Raw genomic sequence first — 26116 nt, forward strand, 5'->3', positions numbered from 1 at the left:
GCACAGAAAGAATAAAACACTAATTGGATTTCTAAAATTTATACCTAATGTGTAAGCAACAAGACATGTTTTCATTGCTGTATTTATACAATGGCCAGATGTTAGACGAAATTTAGCTCAATGAGTATTTCAGCAAGAAAAGTATTTTAACAAGCATGGGAAGCTAGAGATATAAATATGTCAGCCTGATTTTAGATAATTATCCTGCTTGGAAAATGTCCAAAATAATATGTCACCTGAATAATTCTTACTATTTTTTTTTCATTTGTCTACCTCTTCACTCCTCAGGTTTAAGGAGACATTGAGAACTCTAGAAAGCTGAGTTGAGTTCTCCCTCCACATAGTCAGAAACCTCTGAGAAACTGTGGCACTGATTTTTGAAAGCTTTGTGCATAGCATAGTGATAGCACATGGCTAGTGGTCAATGGAAGCATGGTGAATGGATGAATGGATGGATGGATGGAGAAGTGGATGGATGGGTGGATGCAAGTGGATGGATGGATGGAGGAGTGGATGGATGAGTGGATACAATCTGGAGACATGAAGTTAATATGTGAACAGATGGCAATCCTAGCCTGGATTCTTTCTTCCCTTATGAAAGCATTGGCCATAGGTCAGGAAAGTAGAGGAGAAATGCATGGATTAGAATAATTACCAACTATGGGTATATTTTGGGGGTTTTATAAATTATAAATATTACTCTCAATTATTTAATCTACATTAAATGGGGTAAGCATTACTATCATCTTCATTTAGAAAGATGAGAAAACCAAGTGTCAATGAGATTAAGTAAATTACCCAAGATTATACCCAAGAATAAAGCAAAAACTAGGGATGTCTGGATGGCTCAGTCAGTTAAGCATCCAACTCTTGATTTCGCCTCAGGTCATGATCTCAGGGTTGTGGGATCGAGCCCTGCATCGGACTCTGTGCTGACTATGGAGCCTCCTTGAGATACTCCCTTTCCTTCTCCCTCTGCCCCTCCCTACTCATGGTCTCTCTCTCTCTAAAATAAAGGGGGAGGGGGGCGCCTGGGTGGCTCAGTTGGTTAAGCGCCTGCCTTCGGCTCAGGTCATGATCCCAGGGTCCTGGGACTGAGCCCCCCGTCAGGCTCCCTGCTTAGTGGGGAAACTGCTTCTCCCTCTACTGCTCCCTCTGCTTGTGCTCTCTCTCTCTCTCTCTGTCAAATAAATAAATAAATAAAATATTAAAAATTAAAAATTAAAATAAATTTTTAAAAGTAGAGCACAAACTGGATCTCATACCCGAATTAATCCCATTTCCCTAAATTATTCCCCTAAATCACACAAAGTTCCCCCATTTCTTCCATTCTTCTATCAGTTTAATTTCCCATCAGCCATGCTTCCTTAAGTGGCAAGAAACATATACTGTCCATGCTAGAGGAAATCCTTATGTACAACACTGACAAAGGGCAATCTATCAAGTACTATAGACCTGGGCTATCACAGACCTTAAAAAATAGTGTTGGGGCATCTGGCTGGCTTCGTTAGTGGAACACATGACTCCTGATCTCAGGGTTGTGAGTTCCAATCCACTTGTGAGTTTGAACCCACATTGGGTGTAGAGATTACTTAAAAATAAAATCTTGGGGGAAAAAAAAGAATATAGTGTTAGTTGCTTCAAGGGGGAAACTTTGGATAATTTCAGACATTTTTCATTGATATTGTTCCTTTTGAAAATATTATGAAGATCACTGTTTGAGATATTTTTCATTTGATCTGGAAGAGAGAACCAGGGTTCTCTTTTTTCTCAGTCTATCTAGCCTCCTCTGAGCCACTGCACTGCGTTGTGTCCTATTTGTGGTGCTGTAGGCTTCCGACTATTCCAACATTCATATCTGCTTTTTCCAAGCCTTTGACTTTTCATATCCAGTAGAGATTGCAGTGCAGTTAAACTTCTCAGTTGTTCCCGACTTCACCTCTCATTATCATTTTGACCACCTTTGAAGCAATTATTTAAATATTCAAGTACAAATGCCACAAAGATAAATCAGCTAAACTTACAAAGTGTTTTTGAAAGGGACTTGGAATGGCCAAGAAAACTCTTTCTTTACGGAGCAGGGCTATGATAGACATCTCTTACACGATATACTTTCCCCTTTCTAGCTTAAATTTCCTGGCTTTTTAAATAAAATAAAATTCTAATAAGGGAACCAATAAAATGGTGTTTGGAAATAATCTGAGCTTACCCTAGATCAGTCTATAAAGTTTACAGACTGCTTTTTGTTGTTTTTTGTTTGTTTGTTTGTTTGAAGTAGGCAGGGAAGAGGGGGAAAGGAGGTGGGGGTAGGGGAGGGAGAGAGAGAGAATCCCAAGCAGACTCCAAACCCAGCGTGAAGCCCAAAGCAGGCCTCGATCTCATGACCCTGAGATCATGACCTGAGCCCAAATCAAGAGTTGGACACTCAACCGACTGAGCCACGCAGGCGCCCTTTACAGACTGTGTTTTTTTAATAAGATAAAATAAAGGTTATTTTTGAGTGGGCTAAGTTATAACATTGTTACAACAGCAACAGCTTTGGGAAGTAACTAAATAGAAGAGCCCTTGTCCATACTTTCCCTTTCCTGCAACAGTAAGTAAAAGAGGAGATTTTCATGTACAAAACAGAACTGAACACACACCTAGTACCTCCGTGTTTGTCAGAAGACAACAATCTTATAAAATATAGAGATGTATAACCAATGACTATGAGAAACCATAACTAAATTGATTCAATTTAGGGCTCCCAGAGGGGAAAGAGGAAAGACAGGGAAGAGGGAGGGAGGGCAATCAGGAATCCCCCAGTTACAGTAAAGTGTGGGGGGGGGGAGGCTCCTTGCGCTCCTGCCCCCACCCAGTACAGAAGTTGCTAACACAGCAGTTGCCCGTATGCACAGAAAGTCCCTGTGCTAAGTCAGCACATTCTTCTCCTCCTATGTGGAATCAGTGCCCCAAAGAGAACTGAACTATGTTTTGTCTTTCACAGACGTGAGCCCCCATCTCAATTTTAATGGTCAAATGTCAGGCTAAAGGGAAACAGGCTCCTCCCGTGGAATAAAAGTACATCTTGATTTTCAGCAAGGAAGACAGGATGAAAGCGGGATCTCCCCATTTCTTTCAAGAAATCTAGCCTCTAAAATGTCCGTCTTTGGGGTGCCTGGGTGGCTCAGTTGGTTAAGCGTCTGCCTTCGGCTCAGGTCATGATCCCAGGGTCCTGGGATCGAGGCCCGCATCGGGCTCCCTGCTCCGCAGGAAAACTGCTTCTCCCTCTCCCACTCCCCCTGCTTGTGTTCCCTCTCTTGCTGTGTCTCTCTCTGTCAAATAAATAAATAAAATCTTTAAAAAAATAAAAAATGAATAAAATGTCCGTCTTTGAAAAAGAAAACATATGAGCCTAAATCTCAGCACATGGCTCCTGGAAATGATTCACCACATTAAGCTACTCCAGGATTTCAATGTCAGAACTTATCACAAAGGATGTAAGCTTTATCTTGTTGTTTCAAAAGCCAATCTCATGGAAACAGTCGCAGAAGCACGAAGAATGAGAGCTGCTGAGATTCTCTGGTGACCCACAGTAAGAAAGAGTTGAGAAAAACTGATACAGATTATTCAGCCCTGTGGTGTTGGTACATTGTGGTTAAATCATTCATATTCTTTGAACTCTAATAAAAAATTCTCATCAAACAATGATGACATTTTCATCTCATCAAAATTTAATCACAAGAGTATTGTAATTCTGATTTTCTTCACCTCGGTTCAAATTGAAAGTAATTGTCAGACGTCATTTTAATTCTAACCATTACATCCCTTCTTACATGTTCTCCCTCACATTATCATGGCCCATTTTGTTCTTGAAGAGGCATGTCATTTTTTCTATTATTCAAGCAGTTTTAAAAGAACTTTGTCACCTACTTACAAATAGTACACTTAAGGCTCATTTTAAAAAGCATTTGAGATAACAAATTAACATGAATGGAAAATGTTTCCTTGAACCACTGAGAGACATGAGGGGTAATAAATTCTGAGTATGGAATTGTTTGATGTTGGAAAAACACTTAATTGCCTGAATTCTTGAGCGTTTCAAAAAAAAAAATTTCCTTAGCAACCCTCAGCGCGACGGGCTTAAAATGCACAAAAGCAGAGAGGTAAACACAAGCTTGTTTAATTTTCTTCCTTTGGCACTTTGGAAATAGAGAGGAGGCCCCTCCTGGAGGTGGCAAGTGAGTCCTGATCACTACTTCCAGGGGTATATGGAAATCCAGCAACAAAACCCAAGAGGACTGTAAGATTTGGGATACTATGTGCATTATATTTTCTGTTTCCCACAAGAAACATGTATTACCATCAGAATCAGAAAGGAAAAAAATGAAAGATGTATTTAGAAAGACCTACAAGGTCTGACTGAAATGTATGGGTCAGAGGGCAACAGAGAGGATATAACGTGGAACCTCTTGGAATTGTTCTCATATCTGTGTCTATGTCAAAGAGCAGAAAAGTCCAACCAAAGCAAAGAATCTATACTCAAATTCTTATGGGCTAAGCAGGCAAGCAATGGGATGGAGTCAAGAATGCCTTGGGGGAGATTGAGGCAAATAGGGGCAAACTCAGCTCAGCAGATTTTTGTCATCTGAGAACTTGGGTCCAGTATGTTCTGATCTTCCAATATTTTAAACAAACTTAAAATTTCAAATTGTATATGAAGTCTCCAAATTCTTAAATGTTGGCCTATGTGTTTTGTTTTGTTTTTTGACTGTAGAGACAAAGAACATAAGTATGAAATTGGGCTGGGCTCAAGCATCACCAATTTGAGACCCTTACTCTAAGGCCTCTTGGACATCTTTATTTATGTTCCTCAAACACCTCAAACTGAATGTGTCCCAAACTGAGCTAATTATCTAATTTTCTCCAACCCTGTGTCTCCTCTTATGTGTCCAAAGCAGAGTGTCTAGACCAGAACCTGGCTGTCACCCACACTTCCCATTCATTCCTCATCATTTGCCAAATTGAAGATCTCATTCCTTCTTGCCTCCATTCTTACTGCCTCTACCTTGGTTCAGGTCAATGCAATCATCATCTAAATCATTGCATTACCCTCCAAATCCAGTGGCTCTTGACCAGGAGTAATTTTGTCCCCCCGATGATAATTGGTAGTGTCTGCAGACAAGTTAGTTGTTACAGCTGGAGGTAAGCTTCTGGCATCCAGTGGGAAGATGTCAGCGATACTTCAAAACACAAAGTCCTCTACCCCCAACAAAGAATTATCTGGCTCAGTATGTCCAATAGTGCTGAGGTTGACAAATCCTGCAACTGGTCTACCTGCCTTCAGTCTTGCTTCCCTCCAAGCAAGAGGAATAATCCTCTCTTAAAAATGAAATCATATTTCAAGGTTATCTTTCAAATGTGAAATAGTATCTTTTCATCCTTTAAAGGTTATCTTTAAATGAAATCATTATCTTTTAAAGATTATCTTTTAAAAATGGAATCATGTATCTCTAGAAAAATCTGGGAGATGATGTTTATTTTTCTATCCAAATCCCACGCACATACGTTTTTGCAACAAGAACCCTTTTGCTCCTGAGAAAGATGGGTCCTCAGTTCCAGGGAGTCAACCTTGATTATGCTTACCCAACCAGAGTAATTTAATTGCCCTCTCTATGATTGGTTTAGGAAAGGGCCTGAGAATAATTTGTGTAACATCATATTCTCTATTCTTCAAAGGAGGCTGTGATAGATTTATTTCCAAGATGGCCATAAGAACTCCTACCATTCTTATTTATGTATACCTTTGCAGTACGACTTCACTGTTCTTCCCATCATGAGATTAAATATTTTCTTATCCCCTGAATTTGGGCTGTTCCTGTAACCTGCTTTCACCAATAGAATGTTGCAGAGTGGTTTCATGGGCTTTTGGAGGCTAGGCTTCAAGATGCCTTGTAGCTTCAGCTCTCACTTCCTTAGCACACTCTCTGGAGACTGCCATGGGAAGAAGCCCAGTCTAGTCATCTGGGAGAGAAGACCACTTGGAGCAGGGAGGCCAGCTGTCCCAGTCATCGCAGCTGAGGTCCCAGACAGGTAAGGGAGCTTATCTTAGACCATCGAGCCCCACTTAAGCCACCAATGGACTGACTGCAGGAGAATGAGTGAGTCCAGGACAGAGCAGCTGAAGTTCCCAGCTAAGCCGAACCCAAACTACTGACTCCCAGAGTCCTCAGTGCCTAACATGGTGATTGTGACAGGCCATTAATTTTTTATGTAGTTTGTTATGTCTCAATAAATAACTGATCCAAAGACATGAGGAAGGAACATGGCCTATCCTTCCTTCTACCCTTGGACGCTATTGTGTGGGGAGGCAATATCTGGCTTTTTTAGCCATTCTGAGAGACTTACCTGGCACAGTAAGAAGACCAGAGTAGAAAGTAAAGAGTCTAAGGCTCCCTGATATCACTGAGCTGCTGAATTAACCTCCCTCCTCTAGACCTCTTCTTATGGGATAAATCATAATAAAGTTCCCTTATTGTTCAAGCTATTTTCATCTAATCTTTCTCTTACTTCCAGATAAAAGTGTCCTTCCTTAGGACTTCCATTATCCTTAGGACAAAATTAAAGTCCATTCATGATCTGGTCCCTGCTTATCCTCTAGCTTCATCTCTCGATACTCCCCAGCTTGCCCCTCAATCTGACTGGCACACTCACCTTGAACTTCTTCAAGGCTCAAAGGAGCCATGCTCTCCCTGTCTTGCTCAGGGCCTTCACATGTCTTATTCCCTCTGACTGGAGCTCTATTAGCCTTCCCGCCCCCAACAAACACACACACACCATCACTCTACCTTTCTCTTCAAAATAAGTAGTAGTTTTTTGTGACATTTATATTAATAGTTTTACAAAGTTTGCCTACCAACAATACTAAGTTAACCTCTCTGCCCCTTTCCCCCCTCTTCTTAAAGGCAATCACTTCTTTTAACTAAATATTTTGGCAATTGCTTCTATGTCTCTAAATAATATATTTGCACTGCGACTTGCTGATTTTTCTAGTTTGGGGTTTTAGACATTTGTCTTTTGACTTGCCACTATTACAGGAGATTCATTGTCTTCCCTTCTGTTTCTAACACACAAATATATATACAGACATGCTTTTTACAGCTGACTCATGAGTTCACTATAATTTCTTTGCTTTTCTTACATTTTTTTTTCTTTCCCCTAAATTAATAATAATCTTAATTATTTATGTATTTATCAGTTTAACTCCAAATCCTTCATCAATTTTCCAAATCTTCTCTTGAGATGTTGAGACATGGCAGGCATTCTCTCAATGGCACCTTTCTGAAGGAACCTCTTCTAGAGCCTTCTGCAGGATCCAGCCTGGACTGCTGGAGCTCTTTAGCTGGTAAATTTCTGCCACCCTAGGACTTCCCTGCACCATCACCTTGAGAATTCCCTTTACCTCTCTCCTGTGTCTCTCCTATTCTCTACCTTCCTCTTTGTTGTTGTTGCTGTTTATTTATTTATCCTGACAATTGATTATAGACTGAGAATAGGAATTTTGAAGGTTTCTGGCAGATGAGAAATATGATACCATTTGTTTTACTGATTCTCTCTCTCTCCCCCCCCACTCCCCCCACCTTCCACCCACCCCTGCCTTTTTCCTCAGTTTATGGGTGCCTCAATTTTCCCCAGCACATTGATATTTTATAATGATATGTCTTGCATCTATTTTAATCCACTTCATTTGTTGCCAGGCAAACAATGAGCTTTTCAATCTCGAACTCAGATCCTTCAAATCCAATATACTCACTTGAATTTTCCTTTACATCCGACTTTCCATTTTGCCTCATCTTTCTTCTGGAACTCCTATGATTCAGATATCACACTTCCTGTATTACATCAGAAGCTTTGCTCAGAAGCCTGGCTATCCTTGATTATCCCTCACGTTTAAGTATGGGGACCAAATCCTCCACAAACACAAGTGTAGCACTCCTGAGCTGTGAACTTCACTGTAGGGTGATCGGACTTGGCAACTTAGGTGAGGAAGCCTGGATGTCCCCATCTTCAGATCTCTGTGCTTAGGCTGGCCAGGTTACCCAGAGAAAGTCCTTCAGTCCCCTGCATGGAAGGTGAAGGCCTGGCTGTTCAACGTCAGCAAGTTGAATGCAAGAGGGCTGGGGGATGGTCTCAACATCCAGTATTGTACGTATTCACTTAATCCCCTGCTTTCAGTATGGTAGCTCCATCCTCAACTGAGCTGTCTCTTTCTAGAAAAAAATAAATCCTCCTTCTCTTGCCAGGGTTGTTGGTTGTTGAGATCTGGGAATCTGAGTACTTCAAAAACCAACTTTCAACCAATCCTCCTCATCTTAGCCTTTCTGATGCTCCCTCTCCTACTAGTTCCAGACAGTACCTCTCTCTGAACTATGGGTCCCGCATATATTGAGTTGGATTTTATCTCTCACTTCTGCCGAACCATCAATTCTCTCATCCATCTGCTTTCCAGGTTACAAAATTTTGTAGTTATTGCTTACTTTTCTCTTCTTCCTTTCCTTTGGGGCTTAAGACTTTTAAAAATCACTTTAGAATTGTTTTATGGGGAACTTGGCAGGAAGTCAAAGTGTTTAATCTTCCATCTTTGCACAGAAATCCTCAAATTCCTTCTGCTCTTGGTTTAACAATGTTACTTCCTCTGTACCCCCCTGAGCCCATGTTAGGTGCCTCTACCGCCTCTCCCCCTTAACACCCTGTGCTCCTCCCATCAGGCATGTGGATGTGGGTGTGGATGGGACCAAGCGACCAATTTATTTGTCTCTTCTGTCCCTTTAAACTTTTATTCAGAAGAGATCATCTTCCCCATCCCTGGAAGGAAAATTGGCAGATCCCCACAACTTCCACTTGCTCACATGAAAGAGTCAGCTCTGTGATCACTTTAACTCACAAAACTAGATTGACAAACTAAAATGTTTTCTGCCCGAAATATTTGGCAATTCTTCAACCTTAAAAGTTAAGAATGCCCTCTCTTGTCCTTGCTGTGTCCTGCAGTTAGCAGCTGCCTGACTTCCAAGAAGGGGGTGTGACTAGCTTCTGCCCTGTATCTCCCTGATGGCCCCCTTTCCCTTTCGACAGCGGCTCACGTGGCTGTGGGCAAAGGGCGAAAGCAAGCAGAATTGCCAGATTTAACAAAGAAAAATATTGGTTAGGTAACTTTGAGTTCTCTGGTCCGGCAAATGATGATTGCCGACTTTTTCCTCAGAGGTTGTAGTTTTGTCTTGTTTTGTTTTGATTTTTAATTCTTGGGGATTCCCATCCTCAGGGACTCCTCACCTACAAATCACAAGATGAGCTAAAGGGGATGTGTTCTGTCTGGCAGGCCTGCAGCCTGCTCTGCACTCCTGGTTCACAGCAGGAATAGATGGTTCCAGCCTGGCCCTTTCTCCCATGGGAAGGATTCCTGCATCTTCTACTCTGGCAAACCCCAGGCATGTAGGCTGTCCCCTGTGCAGCATGAACACCACTTCTCACCCACTCCCATCACCCTCTAGATTTCCCAAGTTAGAGCTAGACCCCAGTCTATGGTGGTCCCAATCCTCAGAACACACAGCGAACTCTCCAAGTAATCATAGTAAAGGCTTGAGATGAAGAAAGTAGGATCCTTTTCCCATCCTACCTTCGGAGCAAAAATTAGGGACTTGTAACACCATTTCTTCCAAGGAAATCCTTTTCAAATCCTTCTTTCTGCTCAACAGACTTGTACCTCATACAGCCTTTCATCAGATGAAGGGTCCAAAATTTAAGGAACGAATTCCAGTATATTGCTTTATAAATAAATTATGTGTCAGGGAGAACCAGTTTCAGGTTGACTTTGATTTCTCATGTTTATCATAGCAATGTCTTCATCAAAACAGAAGCAGGAAGAGTTCAGAATTCTTTTTCATTTGGTTACTTGTCTATCTCTACCCCCTAGTTCATAAAACTCACTGAGGATAAAGAGTTATCAGAGCATCTCTAGAACCTGGTAACATAACGTGGCATACAGACATCAATCTGTAAGTATTTTTTGGTTGATGAATGAATGAATGAATGAATGAATGAATGAATGAATTGGTTATTACTGGTTTTCAACAATGGGCTGTAACACAACAAATGGTTATTAATTATTTCTCCCCTCTCTACCCAGCAGGAGTACCCGTTTTAGCTTCAATTTGCAGTTGTAAATTAAACAGAAAAAGCAGAAATGTTAAGTCTTAAAATAAGTTACCAATGAAAGTCTTTAAAAGTTCTTTTTAAAAGATTTTAACATGAGCTCAATAATCTCCTCTTGCAAGTGCTTCAGAGGTTGTCCTTGATAAGGAGTCAGATGAAATACCCAACTAGGGGATACTCCAACACCATACTTCAGTGAAAATACAACAGCTTTGTCTCATTTTTATGAAGAAATTGAAGCTAGATTAATAGAAAAATTAACGTGGTCAGGCCTCTTTTTTATTGTTCAAGCCAAGTGAAACATGAAAAGTAAACAAATTATATCCTATTCTAAAATTCTATGATTCTATGGTATGAATAGTGGAAAAGAGGCTGAACTTTTCAAATCCTTCCAGCAATAATTTTGCAATTTCTAATTATAAGCATTTGGAACATATTACATTCAAATTTCTGTACTGAATCGTTAATACTAATTTAATTTTAGTTATTCAAAAAGAAGCATAGAAGTTTATAGAGAATTACAGAGAAAACTTTGGTCACATAAAATTTACCTGATGTAAATATCCACCTAAAATGTGCTTTTATTCCCCAACCTATTATTATGGAACTTATGAATGTATCATATGTATGCCCCTTGCTTCATAAAAGGATTTGAGGTGGAGTTCAATAGCTATCCAGTTACACAAGATAAATATAAGAAATAACAAAGGCTGTAGACAGAATGATGCTTACATATTTTGAGTATGAGATGAGGTTTTGCTATACTTAAACACAAAATTTAGCTCTAAAATTTCAGATATCAATTCAAAAGAAGAAACATACTATCCTTTATTAAATCTGCCATGATGTAAGAGGAAAAATACCAGCTCTTCAAGGGTCACTATTTTAGCTTTTGTACTAAAATCCAAGAATAACTTATCCTGTGAGTCTTTATGAAATAAGAGCTAACTTATATTGAATGTCTATTATGTGCCATGCATCATCCTAAGCTCTTTATATGTATTAATAATTTAATCATAACAGCCCTACAAGATAGATTATTATCCCTGGACATAGTCATGGAGGACTTCATTGTGGAAGTGCCATTTGAAATGATAACTGAAGGTTGTGTTGGAGTTCATTAGGTGAAGGGGGAGATGGAACAGGTTCTGGAACATGAGGAAACATGAGAACACCCAGAGGGAGCATAAGAGAGAAAGATGAATTTGACCAACTTGCCCAACATCAAGAGCTATTAAGAGAGAGAGCCTAGATTCAAATGCAGGTGTCTGTCACATTTGAGTTCATGCTATTAACCCCTGTAGGGGTTAGGCTTTTACCCTGGAAGGTGTTTCTCTTCGACATTCTTTGAGAGCTAAGATAGCAGTCAGCTCAAGACAGAGTCCTTCAAGGGCATCTGGCATGAAAATTGTAGGTGTTCTGGAGGTATTTGAAAAAGACCTCTCCACTGGACTTGCCTTGTCCTTTCATTTAATTTTTACCAATTCAATGATATGCATTAGCACTAAAGTAGAAAAAAAATGTACATTTAATACTACAAACAACTACATCCTGCATTCCCCACTGAGCACCAGGTGCCATGAGCCAGGTCTCCCTGTCGCCTCTACTCTGTGAGCTTCTCCAGTGAGAGCCAGGGCTCTGGGGTTTCCAGACATGTATTCTGCACGCTTTTCCTAATTGTAAGCCACGTTTCTTGAACATGTGTGGGCCTTCCCATCGCCATGGCCAAGTGCAGGCCTTCCTGCCCTCAACCGGGGCTGCCCCTCTCCCACCCTTCAGCCAGGAAGATTCCTTGAGGTTCTACTAGGAAGCTCGCTTCTCCTCAGCGCTGTCCACACCGCACCCTCCTCAGGCTGCACCGAGTTGCTGGGTTATCTGTTTGTTCCCCGACCAGACCTTGAGTTCCTCGAAGGCACCAACAATGCTTTAGTTTCAGGTGTGTGTCTTCCTAATGCCCAGCAGATAGTAGGTCTTCAAGAAATTTTTATGATTGCTGAATGAAAATTTATTTAAGCTGATAAACTTTCTCCAGGGGACTCGTCTTCACACAGACCAGGGAGAGAATCTTTGACTGCACGAGGCCCACTGACATTGAGCTTTCCTTTCCCATCCAGAAAAGATCCCAGTGTTTAAATGAATGGTCTGTTTATTAATGAGGCTCTGGTCAAAAGGCTTACCAGCCAAACCCCAGACTCTGATCAGATCCCAGAGACCACATCCACTGATGTACTTACTCCCCACATCGGGGGCTGGGCACACCCAAGACTCTGTCCCCACCCCACCCCAGGCTGCAGTGTGTGAGGGCAGGCACGAAAAATGACCAAAAAACTGCCTGGGAGCCAGGGGTGGAAATTTTGGAGTTTGTGATAAGAATGGACACTTTGTGATGAATTTCATGCTTGGGAGATCCCCATCCTAGTCCTCCAGAAGCTGAGATTTAAAGAGACACACCAAATGTCAAGCTATCCGTCACGAAGACAGAGAGAGGGAAATGGGAAAGAACCTTCCTGAGCATCCTAATTCCTTCCCCTCACACCTGGCCAGGAGCTGGAAGGGAGCGTGAATTCTTCCCCAGACACCGGAAGCCAAGATGGTGAGGGAGTAGATCCTCGAAGTAGAGAAAGTATGGCAGGAAATTCAGGCTGGGAATGTTGTTTGGTTTTGATTTACCCTCAAACCCTGATGCTACTGAGTTAGAATCTAAGAACTGACTAGTCCTTGAGCCCCAAGGTCCTTTGACATTTATCCTCATTCAGAGGCTCCCTCCATCTGGCTTGGCCAGAGTAGGGATGGCCTCACAGAGGGGAAGGGCCACAGGAAAGGGAGCCGGCACAGAGAGCTTCCTTCCCAATGTCCAGGAAGGAAGAGGCAACGAGAAATCTGCAGACTAGGTCTGTCCCTCCCACTTGGTGTGTTGACCAATAAAATATAGCCTCACAAGTTAAAAAAAAAAAAAAAACCTCCAGCACTGGAACTGGAGAGACATTTTGTAAGCTTCTTTTTTAAAACTTGACAGTAAAACACCCCTGGACCCTCATCCTCACAAGCAGCTATGGGCCAGAGCTAAGTAGCTCATGCTCCCTTAGGATGAATTGTGTCTCTGGACAGAGAGGTATGCTCTCCCCACTCCATACTGTCTCCTCCACCAGGTGCCCTTGACCTATGAAGGTCACCTCCTAGATTCCTGGAGCCATTTGAGATTGCAGTCCCCATGGCTAGCAAGCAGAGAGGCAAGGCTTCGGGCAGTGAGTTAGAGCAAAGCTCTGGTGCTACTAAAGAAATATATTAATTACTGTTGGGTTTTGTTTTTATTCCCCATGTGGGAGAGTGCTTGTGGAATTGATTTGCAGGTGCTACAAATAAATCTAAGGGTAAAATGAAGCCAAGTGGAGAAAACAGAATTCCTTTCAGGGATTGCCGTCCTGAATGAGACAAGAAGAAATTATTAAATGTGCCAGGGGGAGAGGTGACAGGAAGAGAGGAAGAAAGGGGCGTTGAGAGCTGGTAGCTGGGGGGAGGAGAGGTAATTCCCTGGGATGTGACTCCTCTTAGTGACCCACCACATCTGCCAAGCCCCCACCACCACCACTAGGAAGGCATGAGTACAAGAGAGGGGGAGGGAGTGAAGAAAGGAGTAAGGAGGGGGAGGGGCGCAAGAAGGTGAGCTAGCTAGATACGAGTTTCTTCTAGAAACTGGTGCAGTCACTGAATTCTAAATTGAGGGTTTCGCTAAACCCAGCAGGAACAGCCAGCATCAACGTAGGAGCCCAGAGACAGAAAGACCCCAAAAAGACAGCTGTGGAGGCTTGCAGAAATTACAGAGACAGTTCTGGACTCCCAAGACCTGGGAGGTAGCATTTCAAGCCAAATTTAAGCAGGTCTCAAAGGTATGGGGCATCCATCCCAGCTGACCTGCAGGTCACACTAACAAACAAGTCACCCTAAAGGAAGCCTATCTACTCCCCCCTCAGCCTCAAGATAGGTCACAAGGTGGGCTGCAGGTATAATAAAATCAGTAGGCAATGTTCTACTAAAACACAGTCTCTAAACAACTAGTTGCCAACATTTTGCGAAAAAAATAGTAATATTAGAAACCTTTGAATGTGTAATCCCCCCCCACTGACACACACACACACACACACACACACACATTCCTTCTCTAAAAACAAACAGCAGTACCAACAACCGCATGTATCTTGATATGGTGACAAACTCATCCACATATATTCTAGAAGGATTACAGTGACTTTGTGGGAAAAGAAAAAATAAATCTGATGTAGGATAATTGCCTACTGGTGATCTCTTGGGATTTACATTCTAATTTTTTTTCTCACTTTTCAACTGTTTTGAGAAGACGTTCCCCAGAGGCCAGGTGTTAAGGATCAGAATGTGACTAACTGACAGTCAAAATGATGTTGATGACAATAAGCAACAATAGTAATCAGAAGAAATAACTGTGCTGATAGGAATAATCCTGGAGACGCCATCAGAGCACAATGTTGCCATGGCAACGGTGAAAATGAGGGTGGGGGGAGACGTAGAAAATCTTTTACAATAGAATGCTGGGTTCCTGAAACTTCTACGAATGAGCTCATATACTGTAGCATCCTAAAGAAGATTCAGATAAACAGCAATCTTTTGCCATTATCCACAAGAGAGTTAAGGACAAAATGGCTTGCCAAGATCAGAAAGGATGTGCCAGGGTTGATGGGCTGGGATATTTGCCCTCAGATTCTGCCTCAGAGAAACAGCTGCATGACATCCTTTTAGAGAGAATTCAGACCAGCTGCACAATAAGGAATATACACAACAAAATGAAAATGCTCCTAGCGTGGTGTTTCTTTTCCACCTTCACAGCTGTCCAGACAGTTCAAGTTTAAGTGTAGCACACGCTGCTCTTTAAGGCACGGGAGAAGAACTTTTCGAGTCCCAGGATGGAAATGTGCATGGATGTAAAAATTACTCCAGCTACTTCCAAAAAACATAAAGGAAATGTTGATGCAGAAAGAAGTAAGAACATCTATCTGGATCACTTCTGAGCTTGGTCATTCTACCTTCAGGGTATTTTTTGTTTAAAAACATTCATCACAATGGTATACAATTACATATGAAATCACTCTGCATGTTACGCCACACCCTGGCAAATGCTTGCAAAGACAATTGCTCTCATTTCTGGAGATAGCCAGCATGTCTGCAAGTGAGCTGTGAGGACAGCCAGAGGAATGCTGAAAAAGAAAACCAAACCTGGAGGCATCATGATTCCAGACATCAAGCTCTATTACAAAACTGTCATCATCAAGACAGCATGGTACTGGCACAAAAACAGACACAGACCAATGGAACAGAATACAGGACCCAGAAATGGCCCCTTAACTCTATGGTCAACTAATCCTCAACAAAGCAGGAAAGAATATCCAATGAAAGTGAGCTATTAGATGCTTCCGAAAGCAAGCCCGTGCAGGGGGCGGGGGGGGGGGGTGCCAGTCCCTGCCAGGCATGGAGCCCATTGCAAGGAAACCTAAGGAAACCCCTCTAGGTATGGTGGCCTCACCAAGCTTGCTTCGCCATTAGCGCTCAGAGCCCGACATCCATAATGCCAGGGAACAGCAGGTGCTTTGCAGGCAAGAACAGCCTTCCATACTCGGCTTCATACTTCCCATGATTCTAGAATGTTCTCCATTCCCTTTCCTACCTGTGACATCATACCACTAATTTCTCTTTTTTCCCCCCTTATGCTGAATAAATCTCTTATGATGATAGAGATATGCTATCATATCAGCAGCATGGGGGTTAACCTAAGAATATAATAATTTAAAATTATTCACCTTTTCACTTTGCTCTTCTTTCCAATTCTTTAAGGGGTTAGGTGGAATACTGTGTGCTCACCTTTCTCTAACTTGAAATAAATACTATTGTACCTAAACTCTGAGAGAGCCACAAAATGTCTTCCAGTCGAAGCCACAGTTTTTAAAGCCACATAGAACTGCATCTGAGTCCCAGTTTCACTGCTTACCTGGAACCTTTACCTTTCTAAACTTCACTTCCCTCCTTCATAGAACAAAAATGATGAAATCACCGAAGATAGTGAGAGGACTGAAGAAAACATAGACGTGACGTGACTTGTCCATCGTGAGTGCTCACTGTTTTTACTGGAGGTGACCAGTGGGCATCTGGACACTTTTGTTACTGTCAGTCGCTGCAAGACATTTGTTCGCTCAGGAGGAAAGATGGTGAGGCGGCATCATTCTGTAGTTTTGTGCTGCTGATTCCTTTTCTGGTTAGAGCCAGATTGGCTCCACGGGGCTTGTAGATGGAAGCAGGAGGTCCCACAGCCTCGGTGCCGGCCCAGCGTGGAGGGTAGGGGTCTTCGGCCCTTCCTAGGGTAACCCCTGCAAATCTCCCCAAAGTCACCACCCCTTAAGGGTTGCCCCCAAAGTTAGTAACGATGAAACCTTGCAAGGACAAACAGCCACTCTCATAGCTGCAGCCCGGAGGCATCTGACAACAAAAGAATACCCATTACTCCAACTTGAAAATATTCTTGAATCACAGACCTGGCTCCAGGTTGACTGCTGAAGTCTCACAGGACAGCCCTTTCCTCGGAGGGCCTTCCTGGTGGTGATTTAGAACACAGGCTAGAACACAGGCTTCAGCCCCCTCCATCCCTAATGATTCACTTTCCCATTTGTCCCAAGTTGCAAAAGGAGTCCTGAAGTAGTATAAAACACATATCCAGTCATCAAAGTTTCTCCTTCTTAAGTCACTTTGATTTCACTAAAAGCGATCATTCAAAGGACATTTTGCAAGCTGGTATCCCAAACAAACAGACTAGCACGAAGCAGGAGTGATTTGAATTCTAAGAGATTTTTCCCTTGAAATAAGCTTTGTAGTAGAGGTTGTGATGCTGAGACTAGATGAAAGAAAGCCAAGTTGCGCGTAGAGTTCCGAATGACTGAAAATCAAATTTAATCATCAAATGTTAGGCGTCTAGCCAGATGAGCACAAAGCAACGACTCAGCCCTCCCTTCGTTCATTAAGATGTCTATTTTGCGTATTCTGAAGGCTGATGTCACGGGGTGAACAGGCACCGGGGTCCCCTGGGGAAGGGTCAGAGGGCTCCCAGTCAGGGTTGACCCTCTCATGAGGTAGAACAGGCGATGGCCCAGGGCTGTGAAATATTACCAGCAACAAAAATATGTAGTGATCGGGTATTTTCTGACTGCAGGCTTGAAGGAATCAACATTTTCCAGCCTGCCGGGGGCAACGATGAAAGTCTTTGTCCCCACCTCTCAATTTAACCAGGAACATACAATATTGATTCCTAACATGAAATACGGAGGGTTTTTTTTTTTTATCGTTGAATACAGATATTCTCCATTATTCATCATGCATATGTCTTTTAGGAAAAAAAGAAAGAAAGAAAAAACTAAAAGGAATTTGAGAAATCCTCCACTCAGAAGTATTCTAATACACAGAATTCATTAATTTATAGTCTTATTACCTGAATAAATACTCACTGACTCCCTAAGATAAGTCCTAATTTTAAAGGACAATATGTCACAAATGTTTAAAGACAAGAGGCATTATCTAAGGGCTGCCATTCTCTATGCTGATACAATAAGATACGGAAGAGCTGCTCAATGATCCACAAGGCTCTATGTGCCTGGTGATAATGATGCAAAAACCCTCTCTTAGCCAGCCTACATCCAACTGGGAAATATTAACTGAGGTTCTCATGGCCCTCTATAAAACATACTGGGTGGCGCCCATGGAGTGCCAAATCCACACAGCCAGTAGACCACTCAATACCACGCCCATACAATTCTGCCCAGGTACCCGAGTTAGATGATTAGCAAAAGAAGGAGGTCCTTTTTCCTAAATCCAGGGATGCTAGCTGTACTTGTTACTGTAATTATGTAATTTAATTAAGCATTATTAAAAGGAATTAATATGAATACAAAGATCAAAAGATCTATTTCTATAAAAACCTCATTAAATGTGTTGGAAAAAGACAATAAAAATCGGCTGCTTTAAAAATGCTACCATACTAAGGGCAAGCAAAACAACCGTGAAGGACTGAGGGAGAAAATTATAAAAATCTAGATAAATACTCATCTCAGGTTACCTTTTAAGTTTCTGTAAATGCTCCCTTCACTTAAGGAACGGAAGCTGACCACTGTGAATGATGCTATATGGGTATCATTGTGCATGAGAGCCGATGAACAACATGAATCAGCAGGTCCCCACTTAAGGATGAGGTCTTGACCTACTTCCCAAGGCTGGTGAATTAGGCTATAATTATGGTTTCAAGTTTAAATAAAGCCCATAAGATTTGTGCAAGCTCTTTTTTAATGATTCCTTTCCTTAACTGACTTTTTTGATTGAGCAATCAACTAAGTATTCTATTTTGGTCAAAGAAGAATAATGTAATTATATTGCACACAAAAATGGTATCTGGAGGTTGTATCAAGGTAATTTCTCTTTTATTGTCAGGAACATCCTCACTCTGAAAGATACAGAAATACTGTGTATGTCCTTGGCAGTCATCTTGCCAATTTGCTGACTTCAGTATTGTATTGGCATACAATTTCGTTCTCTACTAAGAGTTAATATCTTTGTGCCTCTCCTAAAGATACAATAAAAATAATATGGAATATGGCCCTTTAATCTTGGAGTCATGAAGGAAATGTTGAGGGACAGGGGCTCAAACCACCCCCAGATGGGACATCACAAGGTGAGAAGTGATAGGGGATACGGTTTTCCACGTGTGAGGCTTCCTCTTGCAGAACAACAAAGGCAAAGCACAGACTGGACCAAAGACACTGATTTTTGCTTTGGTTTCTTCTATTTTATCTTAGATTCTGGGAAACAAAACATGGCAACATGCTTCACTGTCTACCTTGGTCCAGAGAAGCTGTGACCATTTGTATGCAGAAGATCGGAGACTTTCAGGATGATGGATCTGAGGCTGTCTAGCCGCCACAGTATGATTTCCAAATAGCCCGGCCTTATGGGTGCCCTTAATGATTCGACAACCAAACCAAATCTTGTTCACTGGTAATTATGGTGACTGGCAAGTCGACCATACATGATCTGATCAGCTTACTCGTCAAAGAAAAAGCTGATTTGTTTGACCTAACATATATTGTCTGTGTCACATATATATATACTAGTGACATGTGAGGGGGAAAACACGTTGTTAGGTAGCTAAGCATTTTCTAACCTTTCCCCGTAAATAGAATAAAATCCTACTATGGCATGGCTTGATATATCCAGATTAGGAAATACCCAGGTGAAAATTCTATAATACAGCCTTGCTCTTCCGTGTCTCCATCTCGGGACTCATCTTCTGTTTATATGCCTAGCATCCCTCTGGCTTCATTAAAGCGGTAATGATGACGGCAACCACGTTTGAAGACTTGACTTTATAATACGCAGGTGACACGCTCAGTACGATCCCGTGTCCTGTTCCTCAGTCCTCGCCCATGTGTTGCCTCACAGAAACACCCACCTCTTTTCACAAACTAACTTTGATGCGATTTCTACATTAATCAAAGTCAGTGTAGAATTAGGTCCTTTTTCTCTCCACACAATACTTCAAGTATTCATTCAGCAACCTTGTGAGCATTTGCCTCCTGTATTCCAGGAACTCTGACGTGTGAAGACTCATCGTAGGGTGGAAAGTGCTGCTCAAATACCAATGGCTGTTTCAGTCTGAGCAGCCATTTCCCATCCCCCGCTTCCATATAGCAGTTACTGGCTACTCTTGAGGGGAAAAAAAGAGAGAGAGAGAGAATCAGAGAAGTTTCGCAGAAGTTGTGATAGATAAATCTCAGCCACTTCCACCTTTTTAAAAGATTACCAGAGAATATTAAACCCACAGCAAAAGCAAAAGGACTCATCAGGGTGGCAAACCGGAGTGGGGAATGTTGGTTAGGCAGCACCACCTAATGGCTGCTGGACAAAACCTGCGTCCTCTACCTTGGGAACGAGGTCTACTTGTCACTTTTTCCTCCATGGGTTTTAGATACAGGCAGCAGAGACACTATTATTCAAACCAGCGGCAAAAGGGGTCTGCTACCTGGACCCCCTGAGGGTCGAAATATGACTAGACACCAGTGTGCCTGTTTCGGTTCGATGGTAGTCTCCCCAGAGCCCATCAGTTCAGGGCACCACAACTAACAAGACCATGCGTTCCGTTCCCAGGTGCTGCTTTCCATTCCTGCTCCAGCCAATGAAAGGGAAGTAGGAACCTCTTAGAAGAAACCCTGCTATAACTTAGCACCTGTCTGAAAAAGAATGTCAGGAGAAACGCAGGCTGAGATGCTCTTTCCAAAGATTACCATAAAAGAACATAATGACCAGATTCTTTTGATGATGCTGATGCTTTAGGAAGTATGTTAATCTCTTGGTACGTGAGTGGCTATCATACTGGTTACTATATGGGTTTCAAACAAAACCAAAAAGAAGGAAGGTGCTCACCTTTCAATTAAGGAGTAATTCATACAGTATTCTCTACTAGGTGCAGCTCTCTCCCAAGGAGAATGGTATTTTGAGGCACCATGGTCAACGTGAACAAAATTTCATCTTTTTCTTCATGAACAGTTGGTTCGGTTGCATCACCTGCAGTTCCCCTTGTTGCATGTGACTCGTGCTTAAATAACCAGCCATGTGTTTCAAGGGAATAAGCAGCTTGAATAACTCAACAATGGAAATGTGAGTAATTAAAGAAACTCAGTCACATGTAGTACAGAAAAGTCAATCTGTGAAAATTTCAACTCAGCCCATTTGTATATTGTAACTTTCTTAGTATAAAGTATGTTAAGCTTTTTATTAATGCCTTTAAAAATAAATGGTAAATTAAAAAAACAAAAAGAACATAATGATTGAGATGAGGGGTAATGTCCCCTCCTTCTCATTGTTCAACATAGATCTAGAAGAAATGCTTCCTTCAGCTCTTTCTACCCTAACCCTGACTTATTATCATCAGCAAGCAGTGATGTATACCTACACACCAGAAAGTACAAAAGGGGTGTTGTTTTTTGGGCTAATCCAGGAAAATTGCCAACTTCATTACGTTCACATATATTTTTTTCCTGGGGAAAAAAATAAAGACTGGCAATACCTGATGAATGCAGTGAACTTTCCACCTCTCCCATCCTCTCTCACTGCTGCTGAACTTGGTCTTTTGTCTTCAAGGCTTTTAATTCCTTAATCTTTACCTCCTCATTCAATCCCCTACTATTCTTGCTCCATTTCCAGATATACTTTCAAGATGCTGGTTTTCTGGAACCCATTCATCCACTTCCACACCCTCCTTTGCAATTTTTAGACTCACAATATTCCAGTCAGCCATTTTGCTTTTGGTCCCCATTTTGAACCACACACCATTTGTTGCAGGGCTGGACAGGGTGGGGCAGGGAGATCCACATAACCGAGTAGATTGGATCTGTAGCATGTCCATGCCATCTAATTTCACTTCAGGGGGTCCATTGAGCAATCTCTGTCTGAGCAAAGACGGTTTCTACTGATCCCTATTAACTCTTTACAGTTCTTCTAGTTCTTTTCCACCTTCTCAAGTCCCAACCAAACCACAGCCAGATTACCTTGTTACCTACTTCATTGAGATAACAGATGACCTCAATTTGATCTCCCTCAATTATCTTCCTTTAAGCCTCAAATTTCCCTACTTCTACTTGTTTTCCCCTTTTATCCTCATTCAACCAGAAGTGTCCTCCAATCCTAATGTTTTTCCTCGGGGTTTTATCCCATTCTTTCTCTCCTCAGGTACTAAATCTGTGGATCAATGGCTTTCTCACATCTTTTCCTCAAACCTGGCAGTCATAGCCATCCACCATCAAGCCCCAGCCGTCACCTGCAGTCTTACCTAAGCCAATCTCTGATGGTACTTGACCTCCACATACCCTGCCTGGGTCTCCCTGGATTATTTTCTGCTCTGAAGCAAGCCTGGCTCTCTCCAGGCTCTGTGCATATGTCTGGGCCATTCTCTCTTCCTCAAATTCCCTTCCCCTAGTCTGTACCTGTTATGGTTCTACACCTCCTCCTCCAAGGCCTGAGTCAAGGCCCTTCATCGCCCAGATGTCTCCCCAGTTGGGAGCATCCTCTCTTTCCTTTGTTTCTCTTAATGAAATCCATTCATACTTTTATTAAAACATGTTTCAGAGTCTCTCTCATGTTAGAATCACCCCTGTCTGTCTGTCCTGTGGGATCCTGAGCCTTCGGAGATCTCAGTCTCCATCCAACTCATCTCTGTAATCTCCACAGTACTCAGTCACTGCAGTGATGGCTGATTGGCTTGGGAGTCAAATATTTTGTCTATAAATAAAATGAGCATAGCATGGCGCTAATGAGGAATGACTGGGGTTAAAACTGATTTTTAAAGGAGGAGGAAAAGAAACCATTAAACTTTGCATGAAGAGAAGTTCGTCCCCTAATCATGAGCTGTGTCTCCATCCAGTCCTCCAGGGAATATATCATCTTCCAGGAAACCCCTGTAATTTCTCCCTAGATGCAAAATCATATTCACAGGGCAGACTGGTGAGAATGTTTCACTAACTCAAGCTTAATTCATCATCACTACTATAAATACAGCTCAACGTGCATGCCCTGTTGACAGTAGGTCAATAACATCAACACTCACATGAAGGACGACACTAGCAAAGGACAGACTAGGCTGGAAAAAACTACAAGAACAAACTTTTCACTTGTCTGATGCCAGTTTCTGAACCATCCCAGAACCCGGCCTCTTGACTGCTAGAAGGCATTGGGACGAGGGTAGGAAGATGGGAACTGCAACTTCAAGAGGATTGAAATAAAAGGGAGGACTACTACCTGCTGGTCCCCAGCCAGTGACGTTCCGTGTTGTGCAACCTGATCTCTGCTTCCTGGATGCTGATGAGGCCCCTTCAATCTTCCCGACTTGATCTGCAACTCCTACATCCCAACTTTGGCCACACACCGATGGTCAGCCTGCTCCTTTCTTGGACAACCCCATGCATTACTTTGCTAGGACTGCCAGAACCAAGTGCCACAGTGGCTTAAACAACAGAAACGTATTTTCTCACAGTCTGGAGGCGATGAGTCCAAGCTCAAGATGTCAGCAGGGTTGTTTCTTCTGAGGTCTCTCTTCTCAGCTTGTAGATGACCATCTTCTTTCTTTGTCTTCATATCATCTTCCCACCGTACTTGTCTGTACTCTCTCTTCTTATAAAAGCAGCAGTCTTATTCGATGAAGGCCACCCTAATGTCCTCATTTTGACTCCATTACCTCTTTAAAGACCTGATCTCTGAATACGATGACATTCTTAGGTACTGGGGGTGAGGACCGCAACATATGAATTGGCGGGTGGGCACAGCTTGGCGCATAACACTCCATGAGATATTGTGTCCCCCTCTAATCCCTGACTCTGGCTAGTAACCACATCTCTGAGGGATTAAAAGAACTAATGACCCTGGTCTCAAATCTCTGAATTCTCAAGACCTTATCTGACTAGTGGTGAAAAGAAACGAGAGAAGATAAACCTGCAGAAAAGACCACCAAGACAGTTTGTATTGCCTCTTCATCGATCTCTCTACATAACCAACCAGGGCTGGCTATTGCCACAGGATATGGAAAAATCTGGAAATGCTGGGCCATCCCTCTACAAAAGAAACGGAACAAGAATGAACCATAACAACCAGATACCCTGGCATCAACATCGAGTCAGCTCATTCCTCAGATTCACTGTCACCAGGAGAGCCTGGGTCCTTTCTGAGACTCTACACAACCAAACTCAACCCCCAATATAACCTCACCACTGAAATTCCTAATGCTACCATCAAGTCCCTTTTATACCAGGTTTCCCTCACATCCATCTCCAATCTTGCCCCACGTTAATAATTTTACTGCCCTTTGATGCCAGTGTCAAAGGGTTTATTTAAAAATATAACATTTTCCTTAATCAGAATCCAGCTGATCAAGATTTTGATCAAACTTTTTGCACAAACCATTTTTTAGAGAGAAATTCAAAGGACAACGAAAACTGGTGGATATTGGAGCTTTTTTTGTTTTGTTTTGTTTTTTGGTTTTTGGTTTTTTTAAAGATTTTATTTATTTATTCATGAGAGACAGAGAGAGAGAGACAGAGGCAGAGGGAGAAGCAGGCTCCCAAGGAGCAGGGAGCCCGACGCGGGGCTCGATCCCAGGACCCTGGGATCATGACCTGAGCCGAAGGCAGACGCTTAACCGACTGAGCCACCCAGGCGCCCCGGATATTGGAGTTTTTTAAAAATAAATTTCTAGAAAATGTCCCAGGATCAATCCATATTTAGCCCAATTTCCTCCAACTCCTCCATGTAAAATATTATACAATGAGAATTTATACTCTGACTGATAACCCTGAGGCACTGTAAAATTCTTAATCATCAAAAATGCAATTATGCTCACCATACTGTAATTACTAGGGAAAGAAAGTGCACTCATACATTTTACAAAGATTTTCTAAACAGAGGAAATGGTAGGTTATGTGTGTTGGAAGGGAGAGTTTCTAATTAACTTTCAATTAATCAGAAATTCAAGTAACCAGAAAACCCCATTTCTTAAACATTCCATGGGCACTTGCCATGTGCCAAGCACTGAATTACTTGACTTTAGAAAAGTGCAAGAAAGGCCATTTCCTAATTGATAGATGGAACACCTTTCTGGAAATACAATTTAACAAAGGACTCCACTCTGGATTTGCATATGAAGAGAGGTCATATGTAAATATACAAAGCTTTGAACTTTTTAGACATTTGAGACATCTCAATACAGATGAGATAGCAAAAATCTCTTTCAAGTGTGATCTTATAAAACCATGAGGTGTTTCCCTGCCATAGGAATATTGACTGTGACATAGAGTTTCAGTAGAGACAGACCTTTTATGATGCAAGTGGCCAAAAACTCAACTCAGATTGATTTAATAAAGGAAATTGGATGAGTTGTAGCCGAACGAGCCAGAGGAAGCTGTGGTGAAGTTGGATCCAGAGGCTGGAAAGATGTTGCCAACAGCCCAGTTCTCTCCCTGAGGCTGACTTCCTCCTAAAGTTACCAAATTCCAGACCTCACATCTTCATATCCTCATGCTCACCACCCGGAGGAAGAAAGGTCTTTTTCTATAGTATTTGGGAATCAGTGCTTCATTCTTCTTTCCCAGAAACCCCAGCAAATGTCTCCTCGGGCCTCTTTGGTCCGGATTGGTTTAGAGGTCCTTCACAGAACCAATTATAGCAGCCAAAGGAGATGGGGTAGTCTTATGGCATAGCCCAATCAGCGGTAGGTTTAATCCTACCCAATCCCACATGGCTGAGAATGAAAGAAAGTGGTTTCCCAGAGGAAATCCAGGGCACTCTTGGGAAGGAGAAAGGGAGACTGGTGGCTAAAACATAAATAAATGAATGTCTAACTAGACCCACAAATACAAAGCAAACTCAGGATCTTGTTTCTACTTCCTAGTCTCGGCACCAGGTCAACAGTAATTTTCCTATCAGTAGTCTTTTAACATGTTCATTTCAAGGAAATTTCATGGGAGGGTAGAAATAGCAACTTAAAGCTGCCCCCGATCCTCTATAATTCTGGTAGTGTGGGTCAAAACATCAGACATCCTGCAGTACCTGGGTGGCTCAATCGGTTAAGTGGCAGACTCTTGATTTTGGCTCAGGTCAGGATCTACGGTCCTGTGATCAAGTCCCGTGTTGGGCTCCACGCTCAGCGTGGAGTCTACTTGAGGATTCTCTCTCCCTGTCCCTCTGCAGCGATGTCCCTTCCCTGAGTGAGGAACTGGAGTAGAGTGCCAGGTGCAAAGAAACCAGAACGGCCTCCAAGGAGAAGAGTCTGCACGGCCGGAAGCTGCCAGGAGTAGGGCAGGCAATTCAGGGACTTTGGTTCCTA

The sequence above is a fragment of the Mirounga angustirostris genome, unplaced genomic scaffold (assembly GCF_029215605.1).
Source record: "Mirounga angustirostris isolate CCGP_5_RB_7025 unplaced genomic scaffold, mMirAng1.0.hap1 SCAF_14, whole genome shotgun sequence".
NCBI classification, from domain to species: Eukaryota; Metazoa; Chordata; class Mammalia; order Carnivora; family Phocidae; genus Mirounga; species Mirounga angustirostris.